The following is a 27320-nucleotide window of genomic DNA, read 5'->3' as shown; positions in this document are numbered from 1 at the left end:
GAGGCTATTCAGTTTTTCCTGTATTAAAATCTGGGGGTGAGGCCCAGAAATCTGCATTTTGAAAGCCCTTCGAGTGATCATAATTGCTCTCCACACCCTTGCCAAGGTACTTGCCCCTCTATCGCCCCCCTTGCCAAGGTACTTAACATTACACTTGTGGCATTAGTCACCCACACACATACACCCGTATATCCTTGCGTACACTGGGGGAGACCCAGACAGTTTATGTCCCAACCCAGACCTCTCCTCTGACCCCAGACCTCTCCTCTGACCCCAGCCCTCATTGTTTCAATGTCCACCCAACATCTCCTCCAGGATGCCTCTGAGACACCTGAAATCCACCGGATCACAACAAAATTCATGATCTTTACTTCCCTCCATCTAGTTCTCCTCCATTGTGTCTATGGCCACAGGCTAAAAACTGCCCACTGCAGTTATAGACATGGAAGCCACTTGAAACCGTAGTGAAAGCTACAGGGGTGGAATGCCAAGAACCCTGAGTCATAGATGAAGGAGAGAGGAGGGAGGAATAGAGGAGGCAGGATGAATAACCAATTTCTGCAAGATGTGGTGGGGAAGGGAAGAAGAGGTACTGATGGCTGGGGATGGAAGCGTGGCTGAGGAAGGATTTTTTTAAAGACGTTTAAATATTTATGAAAAGAATCCAGTTGAGAAAGAGCTTCTGACCATACAGGAGAGGAAAGGGTTTTTCATACTGTATGATTCCTGAAAAGATTGTATATATGTGAGGGTGGAGGTGGAGTCCCAGGCACAAGCAGAAGGATGAGCCTCGACTAGTGGTTCTCAACCAGGGGGGATTTACCTCCCACCCCGACCCAGGAAAATGTGCTAATGTCTGGAGACATTTTTGATTGTGACTAGGGGTGCTATTGGCATCTAATGGGTAGAGGCCAGGGATGCTGCTAAATATTCTGCAATGCACAGGGGCGCCTGGGTGGCTCAGTCGGTTAAGCATCCGACTTCAGCTCAGGTCACGATCTCACAGTCCGTGGGTTCGAGCCCCGCGTCGGGCTCTGGGCTGATGGCTCGGAGCCTGGAGCCTGCTTCCGATTCTGTGTCTCCCTCTCTCTCTGCCCCTCCCCCCGTTCACGCTCTGTCTCTCTCTGTCTCAAAAATAAATAAACGTTAAACAAAAATTAAAAAAAATATATTCTGCAATGCACAGCTACACACACACACACACACACACACACACACACACACACACACCAAAGAATGTTCCAGCCTAAAATGTCAATGATGCTGAAATTGAGAAGTCCTGGCTTGGACAGCAGCCTGTTCTGTTGTATGAGGCAGGAAGAAAGAAAGAAGAAAAAGCCAGAGTTTTCTCTGGAAAGGAAGAGAGGGAGTTGTCTATGAGGATAGATAGGTGTGGTGTGTGGTGCGTGTGTGTGTGTGTGTGTGTGTGTATCAAATGCTGAATCGTAGGAGCTAAGCTGCATAAGAAGAGAAGTAGGAGAAGGAGAGAGCTGAATGGTGGAGAAGAAGTGGGTTCAACAGACTGGGAATCTTGATGGGGGTCTGAGATTTATTTATCTTATTGGAGTAATCGAAGAAGCAACCTGGAAAGGAATTTCCGGTAAGAGAATAGAGATGGTTGCTGATGACCAGGTCAGGATGTGAGGACAGATGGCTAATGTGGAGTGGAGGCAGGCCACCGAGTACCCTTATGTAGTTTGCACAGTGAGCAGCACAGCCCTGCTGGAGTAGTGGGGTGAATAGAGGAGGTGAGGTCATACACATGGATGTGGAAACAGCCATACACATAGCAGATCACTTTTTACATTACTATGAGTGACATCTTTGGTGAATAAGAGAGTAGAAAGATGGGGTACCTGGGTGGCTCAATTGGTTAGGCATCCAGCTTCAGCTCAGGTCATGATCTCATGGTTCATGAGTTCGAGTCCTGCATCAGGCTCTGTGCTGACAGCTCAGAGCCTAGAGCCAGCTTCAGATTCTCTGTCTCCTTCTCTCTCTGCCCCTCCCCCACTCACATTCTGTCTCTCTCTCTCAAAAATAAACGTTAAAAAATAAATAAATAAATAAATAAATAAATAAAATAATCTTTATAAACAAGTAAACAAATAAATAAATAAATTTTAAGAGAGGGTGGTAGAGTTCTAAAACTTCCACGGGTTAGAGTCTTTTGTTTCTGACCGGGTTTAATTAAAGTTTAGTTTTGTTTCATTGTGATCAGAGATCAGAGATCAATGTTGTCTTACTACTTTGCATCTTTTAAATACTTGAGTTTTCTTTGCGGCCTAAACTAGAGTCAATTTTTGTGAATGCTTTAAGGGCCCTGGAGAGGAATGCATATTCCGTTTTTGGCATACAGATTTTAACACATATCAATGAAATATAACTTATTAATTATGTCATGTGAACCTTCCACGTCCTTACATGTATTTTGACCTGATATAATCTGAGAGAAGTAAATTAAAACCTTTATACTATCTGGGCACCTGGGTGGCTCAGTCAGTTGAGTGTCCAACTTCAGCTCAGGTCACCATCTCTGGGGTCGCGAGTTCGAGCCCCGCATCAGGCTTGCTGCTGTCAGCACAGAGCCCCCTTCAGGTGTTCTGTCCCCCTCTCTCTCTCTCTGCCCTCCCCCACTCATGTTCTCTCTCAAAAATAAAATAAACATTAAAAAAAAACTTTACTACTATTGCGTTTTTATTTCTCCTTATTTCTGTGGAGTCCTGCTTTGTAAATGATGATGCTATGTTATCTGTGCACAAATATCCTTATATTCTTGTGAATTGTCCCTTTAAATTATAAAATGACCTTTGTCTCATTTGATGTTTTTGACCTTTGCCCTGACTTTAACCTTGTCCGATGTTAATGACAAGCCTACTAAATTTTGTTTGCCGTCAGCCCAATACAGCTCTGCCCTTCTGTTTTCATCTTTTCTGAAGCCTTTGTATTAGGCAAATCCCTTGAATCGAACATCAAGTTTTGTTTTGTGATTTAATCTAAAAGTCTTTTTTCTTGGAATAGATGGGTTTAGCCCTATTCATGTAATGGTTATGTTGTTTTATGCTGTGTTTTCACAGCCTTTCAGGTTCTTCTTTACCCTTTTCTTATGTGCTTGGTGTTTGCTTTGCTGTGTCGGGTGTGTTTCTCCCTGAGGATTTGGAGGGTTTAAGTTTTATTCAAAAGGTTGCCTTTACAACCGTAATTGTACATAATACCCTCAGTCCTCTACCGCTGCAGACTGTTTCCGTTTACTGCTTGTTGAACAACGGTAACAGAGTACGTTTCCTTTTTCTTTATCCCTCCTGTCTCCACATCCAATGTCAAAGGATTTTATATTTCTTTAATGTTTGCTTTTTTTTGTTGTTGTTTTTTTTTAATTTTTATTTTTGAGAGAGAGAAAATGAACGGGCAGGGGCACGGGGGGGGGGGCGGACAGAGGATCTGAAGCAGACTCTGCACTGGCGAGCCCCATGCAGGGCTTGAACTCATGAACCCAGAGATCATGGCCTGAGCCAAAGTTGGTCACTCAACCAACTGACCCACCCAGGCCACCCCGGTGTCTGCTTTTTTCTTAAAATTAAATATGTTTACACATACTTCTATTACTTGTTTAAAAATTTTTTTTTCTAATGTTTATTTATTTTTTGAGAGAGGAAGAGACAGAGCACAAGCAGAGGAGGGGCAGAGAGAGAGGGAGACGCAGAATCCCAAGCCGGCTCCAGGCTCTGAGCTGTCAGCACAGAGCCCGATGCTGGACTCAAACTCATGAGCCTTGAGATCATGAACTGAGCCAAAGTCAGATACTTAAACAACTGAGCCACTTGGGCACCCCTTGATCTTTTTTTAATCTGCTTTAAATGAAATATTTCCACCCCTGGCTATAAAAAATGAGGAAATCAATGTGCTTTAAAGACCCCTTCCTTTACTTTCCCTTCTCATCCCAATTTTTGTTAGTTAGACCACTTCTACATTACTGGGTCTGTAAAATCATACATTCTGCTCTGTAATTATCAGCCCCACGTTTGTGTTCATCTGGGTCCTCCAGGGAAGCAGACTCAGAACCCCCAGTGATTTCACCAAAGTGTCCCCACCCCCCTTGCCACACCCTTATTTTGTGGCATCCCATCCTGTGATCCATCCCGTCTCGCGATGTCATCTTGAGATCTCATCTTGTGGAGATCTTGCTTTAGTTTTTTCAAGCACAATTTATGGAAATGATAGGCTCTGAGTTTCTCGCGTTCAAAAACGTTTGTTGCCTTTATCCTGAAAAGGTTTGGCTGCATACGAAATTCTTGGGCGGTACTTTATTTCTTGAGAAATGCATACATATTGCTTCATTGTCTTCTCTGCCACGATGATACCTGAAACCAGCCTGATTTTCTTTTTTTTCTTACAAGCGATGTAAATGCCTTGCTGCCCCAAGAATTACTGCTTTGTTTATGAAATCCATGAACTTCACTGTTACACATTTTGGAATTATCATTGCGGATGGATAGTTCCTGGGAAAAAAAATGGATTGGGTGTGTGGATTCAGCTCATCTTTTTAATTTGGTCATTTTTCTTAGATCTTTTTTTTTTTTTTCTTTTTTAAGTAATCTCTACACTCAACATGAGGCTGGAACTCATCACCCCAAGATAAAGAGTCGTATGCTTTACCGACTGAGCCATCCAGGGACCCCCAAAACGAATACTAAGAATGAGTCATGTTTTTGTCGTAGGATCACTTAATGACTAGTTCATTCCACAAATTGTTTAGCATACGTTCATTAAGAAACTCTAGGCCAGGTACTGTTCTAGGGGCGCCTGGGTGGCGCAGTCGGTTAAGCGACTTCAGCCAGGTCACGATCTCGTGGTCCGTGAGTTCGAGCCCCGCGTCAGGCTCTGGGCTGATGGCTCGGAGCCTGGAGCCTGTTTCCAATTCTGTGTCTCCCTCTCTCTCTGCCCCTCCCCCGTTCATGCTCTGTCTCTCTCTGTCCCAAAAATAAATAAAAAACATTGAAAAAAAAAATTAAAAAAAAAAAAGAAAAAGAAACTCTAGGCCAGGTACTGTTCTAGGCCCAGGGACTAGAGGTTTTTGTTTTTGTTTTGTTTTGTTTTAAATAAGCTCTATGCCCAACATGGTGCTAGAACTCACCACCCCCAAAATCAAGAGTCACATATTCTACCAAATGAGCCAATCAGGCACCACATGTCTCTTAAATCTTTAAATATTTCTTCTAATACATTATTTTCATCTAATTCTAGGGTAAATAAGCACCCTATTCCCATTGTTCGTAGGAAGGATTTTATATATTCGGGTCTACTGTCACCTTGGTGGTAAACTTGGCCAGCTCCTCCTGAGAGATCTAGTTTTCTCCCGTTTGATTTCAGGAGCTTCTGTCAGCCCTCTCTTGTTTCTGTTCATTTGTCTGAGAGAGAGAGAAAGAGAGAGCAGGGAAGGGGCAAAAGGAAAGGGAGAGAGAGAATCTTAAGCAGGTTCCATGTTCCAGGGCGGAGCCCGACAGGGGGCTCCATTTCATGACGATGAGAATGTGACCTGAGCCAAAATCAAGAGCTGGACACCTAACCAACCGAGCCCCCCAGGCGCCCCAGCCCTCCCCTGTTTTATGGTTGGGGATGTCACTGCCTCCAAGCTTCGTGAAAGATGGTATTTATGTTTATGTCTCATACTCTTCCTTACTCAGGTAATTTCTGAAAGAGGTGTGGAAAATTTCAACTGTATTTCACCACGTCCAAAACAGATCCATTTTCAATCCTTTCTCCAGACTGTTCTATTATTTTTTTAATTTTTTTTTTAATGCTTATTTATATTTGAAGGAGAGAGAGGCAGAGCATGGGCAGGGGAAGAGCAGAGAGAGAGGGAGACACAGAATCCGAAGCAGGCTCCGGGCTCTGAGCCATCAGCCCAGCGCCCAAATCGGGGCTCAAACTCACGAACTGTGAGACCATGACCTGAGCCAAAGTCAGACACTTAACCAACTGAGCCATCCAGGCGCCCAGGAAATTTTAATTTCCCCTCTGTTAGGATGATCACTGGTCACCCAAACCAGAATACTGGAAGCAAAAGACAGTGACATAAATATGATGCCATTAATATGACTCATATTAATCCCTGAGGATTAACTCTAGGAAAGCAGGAGGTACCGTCACCCTACCTCAAGGGTGCTTACCTTTTGATTGTTGAGTTTGGAGTTTCTATTGCAGTCTTATTTTCAACTGGAGAACCTTGTTTCCCCCCTTCCCCCACCGTCCAGCCGTGTTAGAGTCCACTCACCCTCTGGAAAACACCACCCACCCATCCTCAGTCTAGACGGGAATTAGATGGGGTGGTTCAGGGTCCCCGTCCTTGGGCATATTGAAGATATTGCAGATTCTGTCACTAAACCAGAGGCTCACTTAGATGGGTGCCTGTGTCCTCTCGTCTCCCTGCACAGGTCCCTGCACATAAACTGTAATCCTAGGCAGGGACGGACAGCAGCTTTTCTTATCATTCTTTCAGGAACCAGGAATCCCACCCTCTACAGCCCCGTCTCTTGTGAGGAAGTTTTAGATCCTGTTACCCACAGAATTGAACTCCCAGCCTTCTCTGCCTTGTTCCAGATTCAGGGTCCAGCAGTCCAATGGCTTCAGGCCAGCACCCCACTTTGGATTTCTTCCCTATTTCTAGTCCACGGAGATATGCTCAATGTCTTTGAGTCTGATTTTATGTTTAATTTTTGTTCTTTTTTCTATCTATTTCTTTGCTATATTTAAGGGATGAACTTACAGTGCTATATTAAATAGAAATATCTGTATGATTTCTACTTTGGGAAATGTTCCATTCGTAAATGTTAGGCCGCAAAGAAAAACCTTGAAAAATTCCAAAAATCAACACTCACACTGACCCAATGCAATAAAATTATAAATTAACCACAATGTGACGTTATAAATCACTCAAGTCAGGGAAGAAAGAGGAAATAAACGCCAAAATTATAAACTCCCTTGAAATAAATTTCAACACAAGAGTTATTGAACAACGTTGGTTCACAGCATTTATCGCTCTCTGACATACTTTATGTTTTACATTTCAAAAAAAATTGTCTGTCTTCCTCCAGCTAGAATGTATGCTCCCTGCAGGAAGACACTTTGTTTCTGTTTCGTTCATTGCTGTTCTGTTCATTCTGTTCATCCCCAATGGTGGAAACACTCTGTTTACATAGCAAGCACTCAATAAATATTCGCGAAATGAATGAAGTGTTGAACAAAATTAATCTCACGTGTGCAAGACTGGTTCCACATTAGAGAATTTGTTAGTGTTGGCAGACAGCCCCTCCTTTCCTGCCCGTCACTCCCTTGCAGTGTGTTCAATAAAGTTCTATCTCCGCAAAGAAAAGAAGAGGAGAGGAGAAGAGAAGAGAAGAGAAGAGAAGAGAAGAGAAGAGAAGAGAAAGGAAGAGAAAAGAAAAAAATTTGTTAGTGTTATTCTCTGTAGCAATACATTAAAGTGTTACAGCAAACACTCGGCCCCCAGGAAGTGACAATCGACAAGCACTTGGGGAATCAGAAAAGTTTATTTCTCAGTGGTGCGGGCCCAGCGGAGTCACCTGCAAAGGCTAAGCATCCGGCTCAGGTTCTCCCGATCTTTTATACATATGTGCTTCCAGGTTGGGCAAGACTAGGACAGTCAAACTTCTGGTTCCCAGCGGCTGGCCGATGCAAGCAAGGTTGCAAAAGCCAAAAGCATGCAAAGGGAGTATCTGACCTCAAACATCTGGTTGGCCCTTTTTATTTGCATTTATCAGCTTTCCTCCTCAAAGGGAGGAAAACTCTGGGTCCATAAACTATTTGGTAAAATTCAAGCGTGATTTCTATTTTCAAAAATGCTTAGTAAGCTGGGAATACAAGGAAGATTCCTAAACCAGACAGGAGATCTTGCTACCAGAAGCTTTCAGTAAACACAACACCCCATGGTGAAATATTAGAAATATTCCCATCAAAAATCAAGACAATCCATGGATACTTGGGTTTCTTCCATGTCTTGGCTATTGTAAATAATGGTGCTGTAAACACAGAGGTGCATGTATCCCTTTGAATTAGTATTCTTGTATTCATTGGATAAATACCTAGTAATGCAATTGCTGAATGGATGGTAAGGTGGTTCTATTTCTAACTTTTTGAGGAATTTCCATACTGTTTTCCACAGTGGCTGCACCAGTTTGCATTCCAACCAACAGTGCAAGAGCGTTCCTTTTTCTTCACATCCTTGCCAACACTTGCTTCTTGTGTTGTTGATTTTAACCATTCTGACAGGTGTGAGGTGATAACTCATTGTAGTTTTCATTTGCATTTCCCTGACAGTAAGTGATGATGAACATATTTTCATGTGTCTGTTGGCCATCTGGATGTCTTCTTTGGAGAAATGTCCATTCTTGCCTCCTGCTCATTTTTCAACTGGGTTATTTGTTTTTTGGGTGTTGAGTTTTGTCAGTTCTTTATATATTTTGGATACTAACCCTTTATCAAATATGTCATTTGCAAATATCTTCTCCCATTCCGTAGGTTGCCTTTTAATTTTGTTGATGGTTTCCTTCACTGTGCAGAAGCCCAAGATATGGAAGCAGCCCAAATGTCCATCCACAGATGAATGGATAAAGAAAATGTGGTGTATATATATATATATATACAATGGAAATTATCCACCTTCCAAAAAAGAATGAAATCTTGCCATTTGCAATGAAATGGATGGAAGGAGCTAGAGAATACAATCCTAAGCCAGTCAGAGAAAAATAAATACCATATAATTTCACTCATCTGTGGAACTTAAGAAAAAACCAAATTAACAAAGGGCTCAAACTCACAAACTGTGAGATCATGACCTGAGCCAAAATTGGCCATTTAGCTGACTGAGCCACCCAGGCACCATGACTCTTTTGTTTTTAATTTAGTGATTTATCACTTATATATAACACCCAGTGCCCATCATAACAAATGTTCTCCTTAATGCCCATCACCCATTTAGCCCATCCCCCACCCACCTCCTTCCATCGACCCTCAGTCTGTTCTCTATTGTTAAGAGTCTCTTATGGTTTGCTTCCCTCTCTCTCTCTCATTTTTTTTCCTTCTCCTATGTGCATCTGTTTTATCCCTTAAATTCCACATATGAGTGAAATCATAGGGTATTTGCCTTTCTCTGACTGACTTACTTCACCTAGCATCATACACTCTAATTCTATCCACATCATTGCAAATGGCAAGATTTCATTCTTTTTGATGGCTGAGTAATATTCCGTTGTGTGTGTGTATTTGTGTGTGTGTGAGTGTAGACAATTTACAGACTTATTTATAGAGAACAGACTCTTCTTTACAGACTTTTAATTGTAGAGAACAAACTGTTGGTTACTAGAGGGGAGGGGAGCGGGGGGGGGTAGGTGAAATAGGTGATGGGGATTAGGGAGTTCTAGATATATGATAGATAGATCTCTCTCTCTCTCTCTCTATATATATATATATGTATATATATATATGATATATATAACATATATGCTTGTCTGCATTAAAAAAAAGTCAAGGGACGCCTGGGTGCCTCACTCAGTTAAGCGTCTGACTCTTGGTTTCGGTTCAGGTCATGATCTCAAGGTTTGTGAGTTTGAGCCCCACGTTGGGCTCTGTACTGGCAGTGTGGAGCCTGCTTGGGACTCTCTTTCTTTCTGCCCCTCCTCTGCTTGTGCTCTTTCTCTCTGTCTCTCTGTCTCTCTCTGTCTCTCTCTCTCTCTCTCTCTGTCAAAAATAACCATTAAAACAAAGTCAAGACAAGAATGTCTGCAGACTTTACAACTATCCCAAGAAGTCAAGAAGAAGTAAGTGGTAATAAAAATATGGTGGTGGGGCAGAGGCTGGAGAAGACCCCTGAGAAGCTCTAGTGCAGCCCACCTAGCAGGCTGGGGGACACTGGTGGTCCATGTGCGGTGTGGTAGACGTAGGCACTGCCTTTCCCACAGGGAAGCTGCATCATGGAGATCCTCCTCCTCTTCACCCTTTGGCAGTCGGGGCCCTGGCACATGACTTGGACTCTGTCAAAGGATCTATCCACCCACAAGTCTAGAACACATGATGCAGAGTAAGGGAACAGTCCAAAGTTTGAAGGCTTCCTCATGAGTCTGTAATCTACACCCATGTTGTCCCCCAAATTCCTTTTCCGCTTCAGACAGCCAGAGTGGATTTCTGTTGCTTGCAGTCAAGAACCTTAGCTGGTACACTGGGGTTTCCACATATATGGCCTTTTTCCAACTCAGGTGGTACCTAATATTGTGCATTTCTTATGGTAATCCACTCGTGCATTTGTTCAAACAGCTCTGTTCCAGGGACTGAGAATACAGCAATGTTAGAAGTATCATCAGTGTTAAGAGCCCAAATGTCCATCGATGGATGAATGGATAATGAAGATGTGGTATATATATACAATGGAGTATTACTTGGCAATCAAAAAGAACGAAATCTTGCCATTTGCAACTACGTGGATGGAACCGGAGGGTATTATGCTAAGCGAAATTAGTCAGAGAAAGACAAATACCATATGACTTTACTCATATGAGGAATTTAAGATACAAAACAGGTGAACATAAGGGAAGGGAAGGGAAGCAAAAATAATATAAAAACAGGGAGGGAGACAAAACAGAAGAGACTCCTAACTACAGAGAACAAACTGAGGGTTACTGGAGGGGTTGATACATAGGGGATAAATCACCGGAATCTACTCCTGAAATCATTGCACAATATGCTAACTAACTTGGATGTAAACTAATCAATCAATCAATCAATCAACCAATAGATTAATTAATTAAAAATTTTTTTCAAAGTATCATCAGTGTTCTAGCTTTTTGTGGGGAAAATCCATATTTCTGATTTTCCAATCTGTACTACCTGAACCCTTACTGAAATCAATCTAGTATTCAAAATATGGAACCAACACTCACAGCAGTAAGCACCTTAGCATGTTAGCTCATGCTGAGGTGAACCAGTTGAATAGTGGGAAGAAGCTCTGGGTTTGGGTTCCATCCTTGGTGCTAGAAAATTCAGAGACCGGAGGGAATGTTTATATTGAGGGTTTTGCTGCCATCTAGAGGACGTGTCTAGTACTGAACTGTGTGCACCGAAATTCAGAGCCCCAACCTGGAGGCTGCTTTTTTTTTTTTTTTTTTTACATTTATTTATTTTTGAGAGACGGAATGAGACAGAGCATGACCAGAGGAGGGGCAGAGAGAGGAGACACAGAATCTGAAGCAGGCTCCAGGCTCTGAGCTGTCGGCATAAAACCTCTGTTTTATAAGGGAATTAACTAAAACCTCAGAACTCAAATTCAATTCAGTTTCAAATACAAATACAATTTAAATACAGACTCAAAATTCATCTATTTACAAACTATCCCTGAACTATTTGTTTACTTTCCAGTGAGATTTTGACCCACAGCGAAACACACATAATGTGAGAAAATAGAGTGGAATTCAGAGCGTGCATCAGCTAGGTCAAGTCAAATCTTCCTTGATCTCTACCACAATTCTAAAGGATCCTTCTTGGTCCTTTAAGTGTCCGACTTCAGCTCAGGTCGTGATCTCGCAGGTCATGGATTCAAGCCCTGTGTCGGGCTCTGTGCTGACGGCTCAGAGCCTGTGGCCTGCTTGGGATTCTGTGTCTCCCTCTCTCTCTGCCCCTCCCTCCTCTCTCTCGCTCTCTCTCTCTCTCAAAAGTAAATAAAAATTAAAAAAAAATTAACATGTACCTTTGAAGTTTCCTTGGAAGTTAGGCATAGCCACGTGACTTGCGTAAGGTGAGCAGCTCTGAGACCTGGCACATTCTTCAACATGCCCCCCTTTGCACTGATGTCAGAACAGTGGAATAATGCCCGGTGATGAAGTCAATGCCAACTCATGTCCCTGAGTACCACAATAAGCAGAGGCCCCCTGTGGACCTGTGTGGGACATGTAAGATGAGTGAAGAATAAGCTTTGTTGTTTCGGCCCCTGGTTATTAGAGTTGTGTGTTACTGCAGCATAACCTGGCCTACACTGACTGATACAGCAGACCTGGAGAAAGGACAGAATGGGCTCTTAAGGGTAACAAAGGCCCGTTGCTTCTCGGCCTTTTAGCTAAGATCAAGTGAAGAGTGACAAAGGCCTTGAATAGATATTTCTCCAAAGATACACAAATGGGCATTTAGCACACGAAACGGTGCTCAGGGCACCTGGCTCGCTCAGCTCAGTTGGCAGGGCATGTGACTTTTGATCTTGGCTTGTAAGTTTGAGTCCCACATTGGGTGTAGAGATTACTTTAAAAAATAGTCTTAAAAAAAAAAGATGTTCAGGGGCGCTGGGGTGGCTCAGTCCGTTAAGCGTTTGACTTCGGCTCAGGTCATGATCTCACCGTTCCAGAGTTCAAGCCCCATGTCGGGCTCTGGGCTGACCCCTCAGAGCCTGGAGCCTGCTTCAGATTCTGTGTCTCCTTCTCTGTCTCTGCCCCTCCCCCACTCATGCTCTGTATCTCTCTCTCTCAAAAATAAACATTAAAACAATTAAAAATAAATAAATAAATAAGATGTTCAACATCGCTAGCTATGAGAAAAAGGCAAATGAAAGCCACAATGAGAAACCACTTCTCACAGCCATTAAGATGGCTATTGTTTTTTTTTTTTTTGAAATAAAACCAAAATCAGAAACGAACAAATGTTGATGAGAAACTGGAACCTTTGTGCATGGCTGGTGGGAATGTAAATTGGTGCAGGCATCGTGGAAAATAGTTTGGCATTTCCTTAAAAAAATGGACAGAATTACCACATGATTCAGCAACTCCACTCCTAAGTACATATCCCCAAAATATCAAAAGTAAGGACCTAACCGATGTTATCTATCAATGCCCATAGCAGTATTATTCCCAGTAGCCAAAAAGTCGAAACAACCCAAGGATGAACAAAAAGTGATGTCTACGTACAATGGAATATTACTCGGCCTTTAAAAAAGAATACATGGGGCGCCTGGGTGGCGCAGTCGGTTAAGCGTCCGACTTCAGCCAGGTCACGATCTCGCGGTCCGTGAGTTCGAGCCCCGCGTCGGGCTCTGGGCTGATGGCTCGGAGCCTGGAGCCTGTTTCCGATTCTGTGTCTCCCTCTCTCTCTGCCCCTCCCCCGTTCATGCTCTGTCTCTCTCTGTCCCAAAAAAAAAAAAAAAAAAAAAAAGTTGAAAAAAAAAAAAAGAATACAATTCTGACATGCCACAATAGGAATGAATCACCAAGTGAAATAAGCCAGTCACGAAAGGACAAACATTGTGCAATTCCATTGTTATGAGATACCTACGACAGTCAAATTCAGAAAGACAGAAAGTGGAGTAGCCAAGGGGGAGAGGGAGGAGGAACGGGGAGTCAGTGTTTAACGGGTACGGAGTTTCAGTTTGGGAAGATGAAAACGTTCTGGAGATGGATGGTGGTAATGGTTGCATAACAGCATGAACGTGCTATATGCCACTGGATTATACACTGAAAAATGGTTAAAATGGTAAATTTTAGGGGCGCCTGGGTGGCGCAGTCGGTTAAGCGTCCGACTTCAGCCAGGTCACGATCTCACGGTCTGTGAGTTCGAGCCCCGCGTCAGGCTCTGGGCTGATGGCTCGGAGCCTGGAGCCTGTTTCCGATTCTGTGTCTCCCTCTCTCTCTGCCCCTCCCCCGTTCATGCTCTGTCTCTCTCTGTCCCAAAAATAAATAAAAACAAAACAAAAAAAACAAAACAAAACAAAAAAATGGTAAATTTTATGTTATGTACATTTTGCCACACACAGACACATACACACACACACACATACACAAAGTAACAGCCTCAGTCCACATACTGTGGTATTTCCACAGATAGAAGGAAGCTTTGGAGGGGTGATGAAGGTGGCTGGAGCCCGCTCCCAGACTTGAGATCAAAGGAAACCCAAGGGATTGAAGGACCCTCAGAAGTCAGTTAACTTGGGCTTCTCATGTCGCAGAATCAAGTGTGAGATGCGGTGAGAGGAGAGGACTTTGCTCAGTCCTGTGGTTTCCAGGCCACCAGAAATACAAATATATCTGTACTTCCTGACTTCTGAACATGGACTATAAGCCGTAAAAGAAGTGTGAAGTCTTCCTATTTAAACCTTTGCTTCCAAATCTCCCCATACGCTTGATTGTTGGCTGGCGACGAAACTGGGGAACGAGCAGGAAGAACGTGCAAACAGAAAACCTGACAAGAGGCCCCAGGTCTAAGTGGATGACTTTTTATATGGAGGAACATTCACGTGTGTGACTTTAGATGCGTATATACCTTAAAGCCATGACAGTAATAAAAACATTTCTAGGGGTGCCTGGGTGGCTCAGTTGGCTGGTCGTCTGACTTCAGCTCTGGTCATGATCTCAGGTCATGATCTCAAGCCCCTTGTAAGGCTCTGTGCTGACAGCTTGGAGCCTGGAACTTGCTTCGGATTCTGTGTCTTGCTCTCTCTCTGCCCTCCCCCCGCTCACACACACACACACACTCTCTCTCTCTCTCTCTCTCTCTGTCTCTTTCTCTCAAAAATAAATGAAGAAAACATTGGGGGAAAAAAACCATTTCTAGGTCGGTGCACCTGGGTGGCTCAGTCAGTTGAGCATCCAACTTTGGCTCGGGTCATGATCTCATACTTTGTGAGTTTGAGCCTCTCATCAGGCTCTCTGCTGTCAATGCAGGGCCCTCTTTGGATCCTATGTCCCCCCCACCCCACCCCACCCCCCCCGCCTTCTCTGCCCTTCCCCCACTTGTGCTCTCTCTCTCTCAAAAATAAACATTAAAGGGCGCCTGGGTGGCGCAGTCGGTTAAGCGTCCGACTTCAGCCAGGTCACGATCTCGCGGTCCGTGAGTTCGAGCCCCGCGTCAGGCTCTGGGCTGATGGCTCGGAGCCTGGAGCCTGTTTCCGATTCTGTGTCTCCCTCTCTCTCTGCCCCTCCCCCGTTCATGCTCTGTCTCTCTCTGTCCCAAAAATAAATAAAAAACGTTGAAAAAAAATTAAAAAAAAAAAAATAAACATTAAAAATTTTTTTTCTATGTCTACAGGTGGAACTAAATGAATGATATCAAGAGCACGCTCTAAAGTTGCGCAAACAAGTTGTGTCTTTCCACAGTGACAGCTTTATGCAGTCCTAAAGCAAGGTAATGTAATTGTCAAGCAGGTTCAGGATTCCAAACTCAGGGACATCGCACCATGTAATTAACTCAGCTTCTTATACAGCACGAAAAGCAGAACCTAAGACAAGTCACGCGACAAACAAGATAACGGAGGGGCTAACAGACCAAACTTGAAGTCAGTCTGTGGGCGCACAACGGAGATAAGCCTCTGGCCGGTCTGGGTCAGCTCCCGGCTCTTACTGCCCATCACGCTCCAGCAAGGAAGGATCTCGGTTCTGTTCGGAGATCCTTGGGCAGCCGCTGCTTTCTTTTTAAGTGGTAAGACATAGAGGGGTCATGTCTGAAGCGTCTGACAGTTTGCTGCAAAAATCCTCTTTTTAAAGGGATTTAAATCAGGCTTTAAAGGGATTTAATCAGGCTTGGGCCCCTGCAGACCTCAGGGGTATCAGCTGATACTGGTTTCTGCAACCCTGTAGCTGTACTGCCCTTAACTGCTTGTCTCACTGCTTGATACAGGCCTCTGCTTGACACGAGTGACTCCCTTGTTCTCTACATTTGGAATCAGACAGATGCATTTTATTTTAATTTAAAAAAAATTCACGGGGACGCTTGGTTGGGTCTGTTGGCTAAGCGTCCGGACTTCAGCTCAGGCCATGATCTCGCAGTTTGTGAGTTCAAGCCCCGCATCAGGCTCTGTGCTGACAGGTTGGAGCCTGGAGACTGCTTAGATTCTGTGTCTTTCTTCCTCCCCTGCTTGCACTCACTCTCTCTCTCTTTCAAAAATAAATAAAGATTTTTTTCTAAATGTTTAAATATTTTTTCAGATGTATTTTAAATCTGAGCTCTGCCACTGAAGCAGAAACTGTTAGTCGCCCCTAATATCCATCCTTCCTTCTGATATAGAACTAGATAGACCCTCCTATTCTATTAAATGTTTTGTTGGGAGAGAGATGGCGCTAGTGAGAGAGAAAGAGAGCTCTAGAGAATCCCACAAGGGACGGAGAGAGAGAAGCAGGGCTCATCCAGGGCTCGTGTTTTACCTGAAGCGGGGCTCATGCTCACCCCATGCAAGACTCTTGCATGTGAAGCTTGAGCTCGCGAGCCGTGTGATCATGACCTGAGCTGAAGTCAGATGTTTAACAACTGAACCACCCAGGCATCCTAAATTTATTTTTTCCAAAGGAACAAGACTCTGGGTCCAACACACACCGTTCAACATATAGCCCTGCTTTGCTGTGAGCCCATCAAAACACGGCTTCATCTAAATGTCACCACAGCCCCACCCTTCACTGGAATCCCAGGAAAATTCTATCCTACCCTTTGTTTGCTGAATCATCCCTGCGGGTGCTGAGGCCCTTCTCATGCTGTGTCCTGCTACCTCTGGGAGCAAGTGTTGGCAACCATAGGTGCTGTAACAGCAATGGTAGAGGGACAAGGGAGACACCGTGGCAGAAACATAGGCCTCTGAGCGGGGGCTGGCAAACTTTTACCGTAAAGGGCCCGAGAGCAAACATTTTAGGCTTTGAGGGCCAGATGGACTCTTCTGTGACTCTGCTCAACTTCGCTCTGTGCTGCGAAAACCGCCATGGAGAATATGGAAATAATGAGCGTGGCTGTGTTCCAATAAAACTTTATTTACAAAAATAGGCAAAGAATGGACTGGATCTGCTCCAGGATTCCTGGTTAGCCAACTCCTGCTTTGGAGTCACCCAGATCTGAGTTAGAATTCTGAGTCTGTGACTGATTATCGATAGAAGCCCGGCAAGGCTTTCCTGAGCCCCAACGGCTCCATCTGTAAAATCAGAATAACGATACCTGCCCCCCCCCAAAGGTGTTTAAAAAGGCTCTGAGATAACACATAAAGGGTGCTTTGCCCATAATAGGTAACAATAATAGGTAGATGTACTGCCACAAGTATGACAGTTTAGAACCAGTTAAGTCTGCAAGGGCTGGATTAGTCAGGGAGGACTTCCTGTAGGAAGTGGATCTGGAGCTGAGGCCTGAAGAAAAGGCAGGAGATGGAGAGAAGAGCCAGAAGGGCACTCGACACTCGAGGATTATTATTAGTGCAAATGGTGGCCTGGTCACACTTACTCCCCTCTCCCTCAGACCCGATGAACACAGAGTTTTCAGGTCTCTGTCTCCTCTGTTACAGAGCACTTCTCAAGGCCAGCAACAGAGTCTAATCTTCCATGCATCTGCCCCAGGGCCTAGAACAGGGGCGAGACCATCGATATAAATAACCAAAGCTAAGAAACAATTGCAGCAATAATGGCAATAGCAGTTACTATCTATTGAATGATTTCTGCAGGCCTAACTCTGTTCTAGACGCTTCAAATATATTATTTTTAAGTGTACAAACTGAGGGCTGCTGGAGGGGGGTAGGGTAGGGGTATTGGTAGGGGGATGGGCTAAATGGGCGATGGGATTGAGGAGGGCGCTTGTTGGGATGAACACTGGGTGTTCTATGTAGGTGACGGATCACTAGATTCTACTCCTGAAATCATTATTACATGATGTTAACTAACTTGGATTTAAATAAAATTTAAAAATTGAAAAAAAAAACATAGAGGTACAACTGCCCTCTGAGACAGGTGATATTGTCATTTTACAGATGCCACCCATCAAGGGTAAATAATTTACCCGAGGACAAATACTGGGTTGGGATAGGTCTCCCGAGCACTAATGTTCTCAAACCTACATTCTTTCTGGACCTCGAGGTCATGACCCGAACCGAAGTCAGACCGCTTAACCGACTGAGCCACTCAGGCGCCCCCAAACTTACATTCTTTCTGGTATGAGATGCCATCTTTTAAGAACAGACATGTCGTGGACACTTAGAAGATGTTTAAGGAGTGGTGACCACCATAATCTGAATTCTGTCTCCCCTGCCCATCCAAAGGTTGTCACTATAAAGAGATGGGCTCACCTTGCTCTGCCATGGACAGTGAGGAAAGACTAGACAAGAAGTGCCTTTTGATCCCTTTATGCACAGACCCCACCCCCACCCCCTAAACAAGACCTTCCTCTTTCTAGAACATGGGCCTCATTTTCCCTCTTCTTACCTTGCCTTGCGATTATGGTGCAGCTCTGGTCTTTCCAGCTTCCTGGTGGTATAATTAGCTGATGTGGTTCCGGCAGTCTGTGCGAAGTGGGATTACACAAGTCTGAGGGGCTATCGTCATATCTGACTATCTGCATAGCTGACCATTGCCTGACGCAGCGAGAGCAAGGTTCAGCTTCTCTGGACATTCAGCTGTTACCAAAAGAAGTCTTACATACGTTTGTACCAAAATACAACTATAAGCTTGGATAGACTTCTGGATAGAAAATTCATCCTTGAGCATCTCAGTTTGACAAACCCCACTTCAGGTGGAGTCTATCCCCGGCCTCGTGGGGTTTTTGTGGCTTTGCTTGACCTGAAAACAAAAGTTCTCAGGGCACTTGGGTGGCTCGTTCGGTTAAGCCTCCCACTCTTGATTTCAGCTCAGGTCATGATCTCATGGTTGTGAGTTCAAGCCTCACATCAGGCTCTGCACTGACAGTGTGGAGCCTGCTTGGGATTCTCCCTCCCTCTCTCTCTGCCCCTCCCCCAATCACGATGTCTCTGTCTCTCTCAAAATAAATAAATAAACTTGAAAAGAAAAGAAAAAAAAAAAACAAACCCTGGAGGTGTCCTGCATTTCTGCATTCAGACCCACGTATCACACTTGTTTCTAACTTTTTTTTTAATTTATTTTGAGAGACAGAGTGCAAGTGGGGAAGGAACAGAGAGGGAGAGAGAGAATCCCAAGCAGGCTCTGCACTGCCCAATGTGGGACTTGATCCCGTGAACTATGAGATCATGACCTGAGCCGAAATCAAGAGTTGGATGTTCAACTGACTGAGCCATCCAGGTGCCCCTGTTTCTGACTCTTCTAAGTCAGGACAAAGAGAGGGAGTTTAAGTCAGAAAACCGGGACCTGAAAACCTCTCGGTTACTTCCATTCTCAAAAAAACACACCCATGTGAAACCTGGTTATCACTTCCAAATCACAGGACCCATTAAATTTGCCAGACCAGATCTCAATGCAGCGTGGTGTAAAGAAAAGGGGGGCTTTGGACGCAGACAGAACCACGCTCCCATCCTCGGCTCTGCCTTTTTATTCACTAAAAGATCTTTGGCAGTTCATTTCATCTCTCTGACGACAAGTTTTTCATTTGCAGAACGAGGCGAATAATAATACCTAACATCCCAGGCTGTCGTGAAGATTAAACACAACACTACTTGACGAAATGAAAAGTCCCTAGGACAACAGCCGGCATACAGTCTGCACTCAACAAACGTGAGTCTCTTGTCTCTATCTTTTTATGTAGATACCGAGCATGTAGGAATAGATCCTTATAATAACGGTATCTGGGGGGAACGTCATCCAAATTTATTTGATGACTGTGGATAGACAGGCAATCAAAGGACAGGGGCAAGAGGATTGATTATAAAGGTTCAGGCTCACTTGTCTCCTTTTGAGGGTCAGGGAAACAAAACAATTTTAAGTTAAACATCAGTCTCTACATACTAGTCATCAGAATCACCAAGACCGATATTACATCAGAGCCTATGTGAGACTCTTCCTCATCTGCAAAATGAGAGCTCTTATGGCGATTAAGTCTTTCAAAAGGTATGTCCAGTGGGTGCTCAAAAATGCTAGCTGAAATTATCACCATGGTGGCAATGATTGTTACTATTATTACACCGTGAGAGGCTTCAGCTTTCGGATCCTCAGGCTATGGGGACTTGTGTGACGCCCTTGCCAAGATCCCTTCTAACTTTGTTTCATTTCTTTACAGCCGTCACTCCCAGCAGCACATTAAAGATATGGGCAGTCCGAACCTGAGGCCCTACAGATGCCCTAGAATCCCTGCAACTTTGTGACCCTTATAAACACATTCCTTTGGCTTCACTCCTGGACACTCTGAACTTGCAGGTGTGGAGTCAGGGTGGAGCACGTATGTTCGCCCACTATTTCCCACTCCTCTCTTGGGTCACTCCAGACCCTCTTGGTCTCATGTGGCTCTGGTTCCAGCTCTGCATGGGCTCTAGACAACTTCACACAGGGGTAATCTGACGGTACCTCCCTTCTTGCCCCTACTGTGCCTCTCTCCTCTGCCCCAGGGCTTCCATATTGACAATGCCTGGGGGCTGTATGCACAGCCCTGAGGTGCCAGAGAGTTAAGCCCTGTGGAGTGATGATGGGATCAGTCAATGGGAGATGAGAGCTGGTGGGTGCATTTATACAGGTTCTTGGGCACAACCCTACAGACCCAGCAATGCTTCCCACTTGGTAGCAGCCCACTCAATAACACCATCTCACACTGACTCCCCTCTGTCCCTGATTCACTCCCCTTGTTCTTCACTCCTGCTCCCTGGGCATGTGCTCCTTGACATAGTCCTGCTGTGAGCCCTCTGCCCTCAGCTCTGCATCCTGGGGAACCTAGGCTAAACCTTACTGGGTGATTGAGATTTGGGAGTTATTCACCAGCATGATGGCAATAAAAACACTATGAGTAGTGGTGAGTGGAGATGCAAATAATCCCGTGCAAGCAGAGGGGAACCTCATCCATCACAATTACTCAGGCTTTTGCCTCTCATTGAAATGAAGTTTAGTGATAGGTCTGCCTTCTGGTTGAAAACTGCCAATTCCAGTCACACTGTGAAAAGCCACAGGGCTCCTTTGGCAGCTTCCAAGAAGCAGGTGCAGGACAGACCTCGCTAAAGAGCAGGCCCAGGATCTAACTGTAAAAGTGGCAGAGTTGGGGCACCTGGGTGACTCAGTGGGCTGAGCATCCAACTTTTGATTGATCTCGGCTCAGGTCATGATCTCATGGTTGGTGAGATCAAGCCCCACGTCGGGCTCTGTGCTGACAGCGAGGAGCTTGCTTGGGATTCTCTCTCTCCCTCTCTCTCTCAAAATAAATAAATAATTTTCAGTTAAATAAATAAAATAAAAAAGTAGCAGAGTTGAAAAACAGAATGCATAGGCGCACCTGGGTGGCTCAGTCAGTTAAGCCTCTGACTTTGACTCAGGTCATGATCTCATGGTCTGTGGGTTTGAGCCCTGCATCGGGCTCTGTGCTGGCAGCTCAGAGCCTGGAGCCTGCTTCAGATTCTGTGTCTCCCTTTCTCTCTGTCCCTCCCCACTCATTCTCATTCTCTCTCTCTCTCTCAAAATAAATATGAAAAAAAAGAAAAAGAGAATGCATCATCTTGATGGCCTCCCAGTTATAGTCTGAGTGTGAAGGATAAGAGTGGAATCTGAGCTGTGAAATGATGATGTTTGAGTAGATTCGCCTGAGAAGCTTGAACCTGGAAACACCTCAAACCTCCTTCTCTCAGAGGAGACTATACAGCAACCTCTGCTGAGGCAGAAGCCCTGTAAGATGCCACATGTCCTACTGAAGATTCACCCCTCCGCTCTTGACTCTTTCAAAGTAAGTAACCAAAGTCAGCTCTCTGTATCCTAGACAAGAAAAAGTCTCTGCTCTGGGAGAAAATAGTACACATACCATAGGGCTTGCGGGCCCTGGCCACAACATATGGGAAGAACCCAGGGGGCTTGGGGGAGAGCAGATTTGAAGCTGTTTTATTGGGGAAGAGGTGAAAGATATGCCTGGGCAAGGGGAGTTTCCCCCACTTGGGGGCCCTTCATCCGCAAGTCAAGATCCAGAGCTGTGGACACGATACCTAAAGCTAGTCCTAATTGACTGTTGGGATGGAACTTGGCCTAGAGAAATGAAAAGGATATTACCAGAACTTCCTTGACACAGCATCAAGGAAAGGTCTAAAGGATTATAGAAGTATGGACTTTGGAACTGATTCACTGTGTAAGACCTAAGAACCCATCAGAGGACACCGCTTTTTTTAAGGCCACCAGCATCTCTGAGACATCCAATGGTGACCGTCCTCTCTCGGTTAGTGTGGACAGTGAGAGGTCAAGAGGCCAGGTGACTGCATTTAAATATCAAAGGAAAGTGAGTGTAATTATTGTGTTGGAAAGCAGAGCTGAACCAGCCATCAAGGTTCCTTGACCCACAGGGATCTGGAGAAATGGCTAACAGATCATAGTATTACTAGAGGGGAGAAAGATGCAGACAACTGAGCACAGCATGATTCTTTATATAATTAAAAAGAAATCAAGAACTCATGAGCAGAAGGCTAATGTCAGCTGCCATAATGGAAACCACATTCCTTCTCAAGTTCCCAAGTGAACGTTAGTTCACAGGCCCAGAGCTCAGTGTTTGAAAGGGAAGCCAGGTCCCCTTAAGGACGGACTGTGCAATACCACCATAAATCTCTATGGTAAAATTTTCCCCAATCATTCTCCTAGGGAGACTTGAGGTCATATGCCAGGGTAACTACGCGCCACAGTAAAAAGAATACCCAGATCTGAGATAAGACTGATTGGAACCAGGAGACATCACACGCTCCTGTGCCTACAATGAAGGCTAATCGAGTCCAGGCTCAAATCTAGCTGACAATGGGCCCCGTGAGTCTTCAGCCCCGCTCGGTGGTTATTTCCTCAGCCCCAAAGTAGGAATTGTGTTAATGCAGTAGACACTGTTGGTACCTGGCCCACATCCCCTGGGCACTTAACTATTTCTGTGCACTGTAATCAGATAGCTTCCTACTGCAAGCATCGGTGAGTCTTTGGCTGTGGTCTTTTGGCTGGCTTATACAGGGAGCAGGTTGGGTTTTCCAGAGAGAGAATCTCAGGTCAGAGAGGTGGGGATGTCAGAATGCATTAAGTCACGCCAGAGGATCCACTGGCTGATTATATTTCCTAAGAGGTCCCAGAGGTCACCCCCCTCTGTAAAACAAGGATTGAATTCATGAGAAGGCTACTGTTACTGGATTATTGAGGACCTGAATGGTGGCCCAGGTCTTACAGTAGGAGATGTTGTTATAGAATTGGATTCCTTAGTGTCAATGCTCATGACAGGGTTCCAGAATAGCAGAGCCCATGTGACAGCCCTAAGTTGTCAGAGACATGATGGATATAATTTCCACACAGGTGGGAAAGGTACCAAGAGTGCATTGACCCACAGGGATATGTGGGAATGGCTAATGATGATTATGTTCTTGGAATGAATAGATGGGCAGTGTTATGGACTGAATGCTTGTGTCCAAAATTTATATGTTGAAATCCTAACCTCCTGATGTTATTACGAGGTAGGGCCTTTGGGGGATGATTATTAGGTCATCAGAGAGCCCTCATGAGTAGGACGAATGCCCTTATAAAAGAGACCCCAGAGAGCTTTCTTGTGCCATCTGCCTTCTGAGGACGAAGAGAGAAGATGACCACGTCTATGAACCAGGCTATCAGCAGACACAGAATCTGCCAGTGCCCTGATTTTGTACTCTCCAGTATCCAGAACTGTGAGAAATAAATGTTTGCTGTTCAAGTCACCCAGTGTGTGGTATTTTTGTTATCGCGGCCTGAAGGGACTAAGACAGGCAGCAAACAAGGGTATTATGAGGCTCATATAATCAAAAGATCAAGATTAGATATCAGAAGGCTGATGTCACTACCATGATGGAAAAGTCATGATCTTTCTTCAGTTTCCAAACCTGAGACAGTTCTAAGAGCTGAGTCCAGCAAGAAAAAAGGAGGCTAGGGGCACCTGGGTGGCTCAGTTGGTTGAGTGTCCAACTTCGGCTCAGGTCATGATCTCACGGCTCGTGGGTTCAAGCCCCATGTCGGGCTCTGTGCTGACAGCTCAGAGCCTGGAGCCTGCTTCGGATTCTGTGTCTCCCTCTCGCGCTGTGCCCCTCCCTCGCTCATGCTCTGTCTCTCTTTCTCTCAAGAATAAATAAAACATTTTAAAAAATTTAAAAAAAAAAGGAGGCCAAATCTTCTTCAGAAACCCTGAAATGTCACAACAAATATATATAGTAGCTATTCTCTCAATCCTTTCTCCAAATAGGCCTTTAGTCATTTCTGAGGCATAATCAATACAGATTTTCCTAGAATTTGGCAGAATCTTCACATTGGCTCCCTGACCTATTGAGTTAGAGTCATTAATTTTTTTTTTTTTTTTTTTAAGGAGAAAAAAAGGCCAACTGGAAGCTCCTGAAAACTATTCCTAACCTCTGGCCAAGACAATAAATCAAGCCACATGGCATTCTGGGTAGAATGACAGATTACAGCCTCCCAGAAAGATGAAAGAATGATTGTGGTTCCCATTCTACTTTCCGTCTCATTCATGGGTGTATGGCCCTGCAAAACTCGGATGGATCATAGTGGATGGTGATGGACTAGTGTAAATTTAACCAAGATGTAGCCCTAACGTTAGTCGTCATTCCAGACTCACACAGCCTCTGACAATTAGGATGTGGCTATTGATTGAGCAAATACATTGTCTTCAAATTCCATTAAGAAGGAGGCTGTAAAGCAATTTGCATTCACCTGGGTTGGAGAATAGCACAAATCCAGCCTTGTCCGGTGCTTGTTCATTCTACTGATCTCAGTGCACTGGTCACTGTGCTCCAGTAAAATAGAACGGAGAAAGACAGGGATTTATTTATTTATGATGTTTATATGTTTATGTATTTTTGAGAGGCAGAGCGTGAGCAGGGGAGGGGCAGAGAGAGAGGGAGACACAGAATCCGAAGCAGGCTCCAGGCTCTGAGCTGTCAGCACGGAGCCCGACGTGGGGCTCGAGCCCACAAACCATGAGATCATGACCTGAGCCAGAGTCAGACGCTTAACCGACTGAGCCACCCAGGTGCCCCAAGAGATTTATTTTTTAGAAACGATTGGCACCTGTGATTTAGGAGGTTGAGAAGTTCCACAATCTGCCATCTGCAAGCTGGACACCCAGGAAAGCCAAGGATATAATTTAGTCCAAGTCCAAGGGGCTGAGAACCAGGAGGGCTGATAGTGCAAACCCCAGTCTGAGAGCAGGGGACCATGCAATGGGATGTCCAAGCTCAAGCTGTGAGGCAGGAAAACAGGGGCTAAATTCCTCCTTCCCCCACCTTTTGCTCTATTCAGTCCCTCAGCAATCGTGTGATGCCCACCCACATTGGAGCAGGCAATCTACTTTGCTGAGTCTACCAACGCAAATACTAATCTCATTCAGAAACACTCTCACAGACACACCCAGAAATAATGCTTGCTTTGGGCATCTCGTGGCCAGTCAAGTTGACACATAAAACTAACTATCACACTCAGTATCAAAATAGTCTAAGCAGTGCTGCTCAAGAGAGATATAACATGAGTCACATATGTAATTTTAGTCACCTCACTGAAAACAAGTCAAAGAGCGACAAATGAAATTAATAATATATGTATTTACTTAGCACAACATATCTAAAATATTATCATTATGGGGACGCCTGGGTGGCTCAGTCAGTTGAGTGTCTGACTCTTGATTTTAACTCAGGTCATGATCTCACAGTTCATGATTTTGAGCCCCGTGACGGGCTCTGCACTGATGGCGTGGAGCCTGCTTGGTATTCTCTCTCCCCCCTCTCTTGCTCTCTCTCTCTCTCAAAATAAATAAACATTAAAAAAATAGATCATCAAAAATATTGATGATGTAATCAATGTAATATATAGTCAATATAGCGGCATCTGGGTGGCTCAGTAGGTTGAGCATCCAACTCTTGATTTTGACTCAGGTCATGATCCCAAGGTTGTGGAATCAACCTTGTCAGGCTCCATACTGAGCTTGGAGCTTGCCTGGGACTCTCTCTTTCTCTCCCTCAGCCCTTCTCCCCGGCTTGCATGCTCGCTCTCTATCTCTCAAAAAAATTAAATAAATATGTAATCACAAGAATATTAATAAGATATTTTACATTGTTTTTTCATACCAGATTTTCTAAATCTGTGCATTTTATGGTCATAGCACATGTTAATTAGCTACATTTCAAGAGCAGAATAGCTGCATGTAGCTAGGGGCTACCATATCGGACAGTGCAGGTCTAAAGAATTCTTCATTGTCAAGACATTCTGCAGAATATCACACTGGGACACTGTATTGATGACATCATGCTAACTAGACCCAGTGAACAAGAAACGGCAGGTATTCTAGACGCCCTGTAAGACATACACATGCCAAAAGGTGGGATATAAGCCCTACAAAGATTCCTGGGCCAGCCACATCGGTGAAAATTTTAAATCTGTTAGATGTTTGTGTAGAAAATCATTTAACTTGCCCAAAGAGAGGCCTCGCCTTGGCTCTTGGCTACTAGGCTGTCATCTCCGGGCTGTTGGAATGTCATGCCTGATAGAAGTGTTTTGTTATGACTTGGGCCAGCCATATTGTAACAAGGTGATTTGGGGTGGGGCCTTTGGGTCACGTGGTTATCAGTGTGACCTCTCGAGGGGCTGGAGACTGAGATCAGCTGCAAAGGCAGCTAGCCATGCTTGTGTAATAGAGTCCCAATAGAGACTCTGGACGCTGACCTTGGGTAAGCTTCCCCGGTTGGCACTAATCCATCAATATTGTATATACAAATGGCAGGAAAGTAATGACTCCATGGGGAGAGGACAACTGGAAGCTCTGTGTTTTGTACTTGCCTGGATTCTGCCGTCTATATTCCTTCCCTTGGCTGACTCTAATCTATATATTCCAGCAGTAATAAACTACAGCCGTTGAGTATAACAGCTATCAATGAATTTTGCCAGTCCTTCTAGCAAGTTAGTGAAACTAAGAGTGGTCTTGGGGACCCCAAACTTGCAACTGAGAGTGATCTTGTGTAGACTGTGCCCCTTGACTTCACAGTTGGTTATTTTCACATTATCATTGAATGTTTATATTTGTCCACATATTTACCACTTTCTTTGTTCTTTATGTCTCATATCTCACACTTTGCATCTGGAATCACTTTTCGTAAATCCTTTGGTAAATTCAGGTCTTGTGGTGACATTTGTTTTCCTGTTTTCATCTGAAAATGCCTTATTTTGTGTCATCTTTGATGGGTATAAGATTCCAGGTTGCTAGTTACCTTTTCCAGCACATTGAAGAGTTTAATTCCATAGTCTTCTGGCTTCCACTGTAGCTATTGAAAAAATCAGCTAATCCCTAAATGTCACTCCTTTGAAGGTAATCTGTTTTCCCAACCCCTAGCTATTTTTTAATAATTTGTCTTTGTTTTTCATTTCCTGAGGTTTCGTGATTAACAACCTAGGTGTGAA

At 44.3% G+C, this 27320-nt stretch overlaps 1 long non-coding RNA gene across 1 annotated transcript; it reads left to right on the top strand.

Moving 5' to 3' along the window:
• The first annotated feature begins 5595 nt into the window (after nucleotides 1-5595).
• On the top strand, nucleotides 5596-15459 carry LOC109246109 (uncharacterized). Its single transcript, XR_002071207.2, has 2 exons — nucleotides 5596-5681; nucleotides 15070-15459. It is a non-coding gene; the product is annotated as an uncharacterized LOC109246109 (long non-coding RNA).
• Nucleotides 15460-27320: the final 11861 nt, after the last annotated feature.

This window comes from Panthera pardus, unplaced genomic scaffold (genome assembly GCF_024362965.1).
Source record: "Panthera pardus isolate Hobbes unplaced genomic scaffold, ASM2436296v1 HiC_scaffold_3, whole genome shotgun sequence".
Lineage (NCBI taxonomy): Eukaryota > Metazoa > Chordata > Mammalia > Carnivora > Felidae > Panthera > Panthera pardus.
Note: the sequence above shows the minus strand (reverse complement) of the source record. Positions and strands in the feature narration are given on the sequence as shown.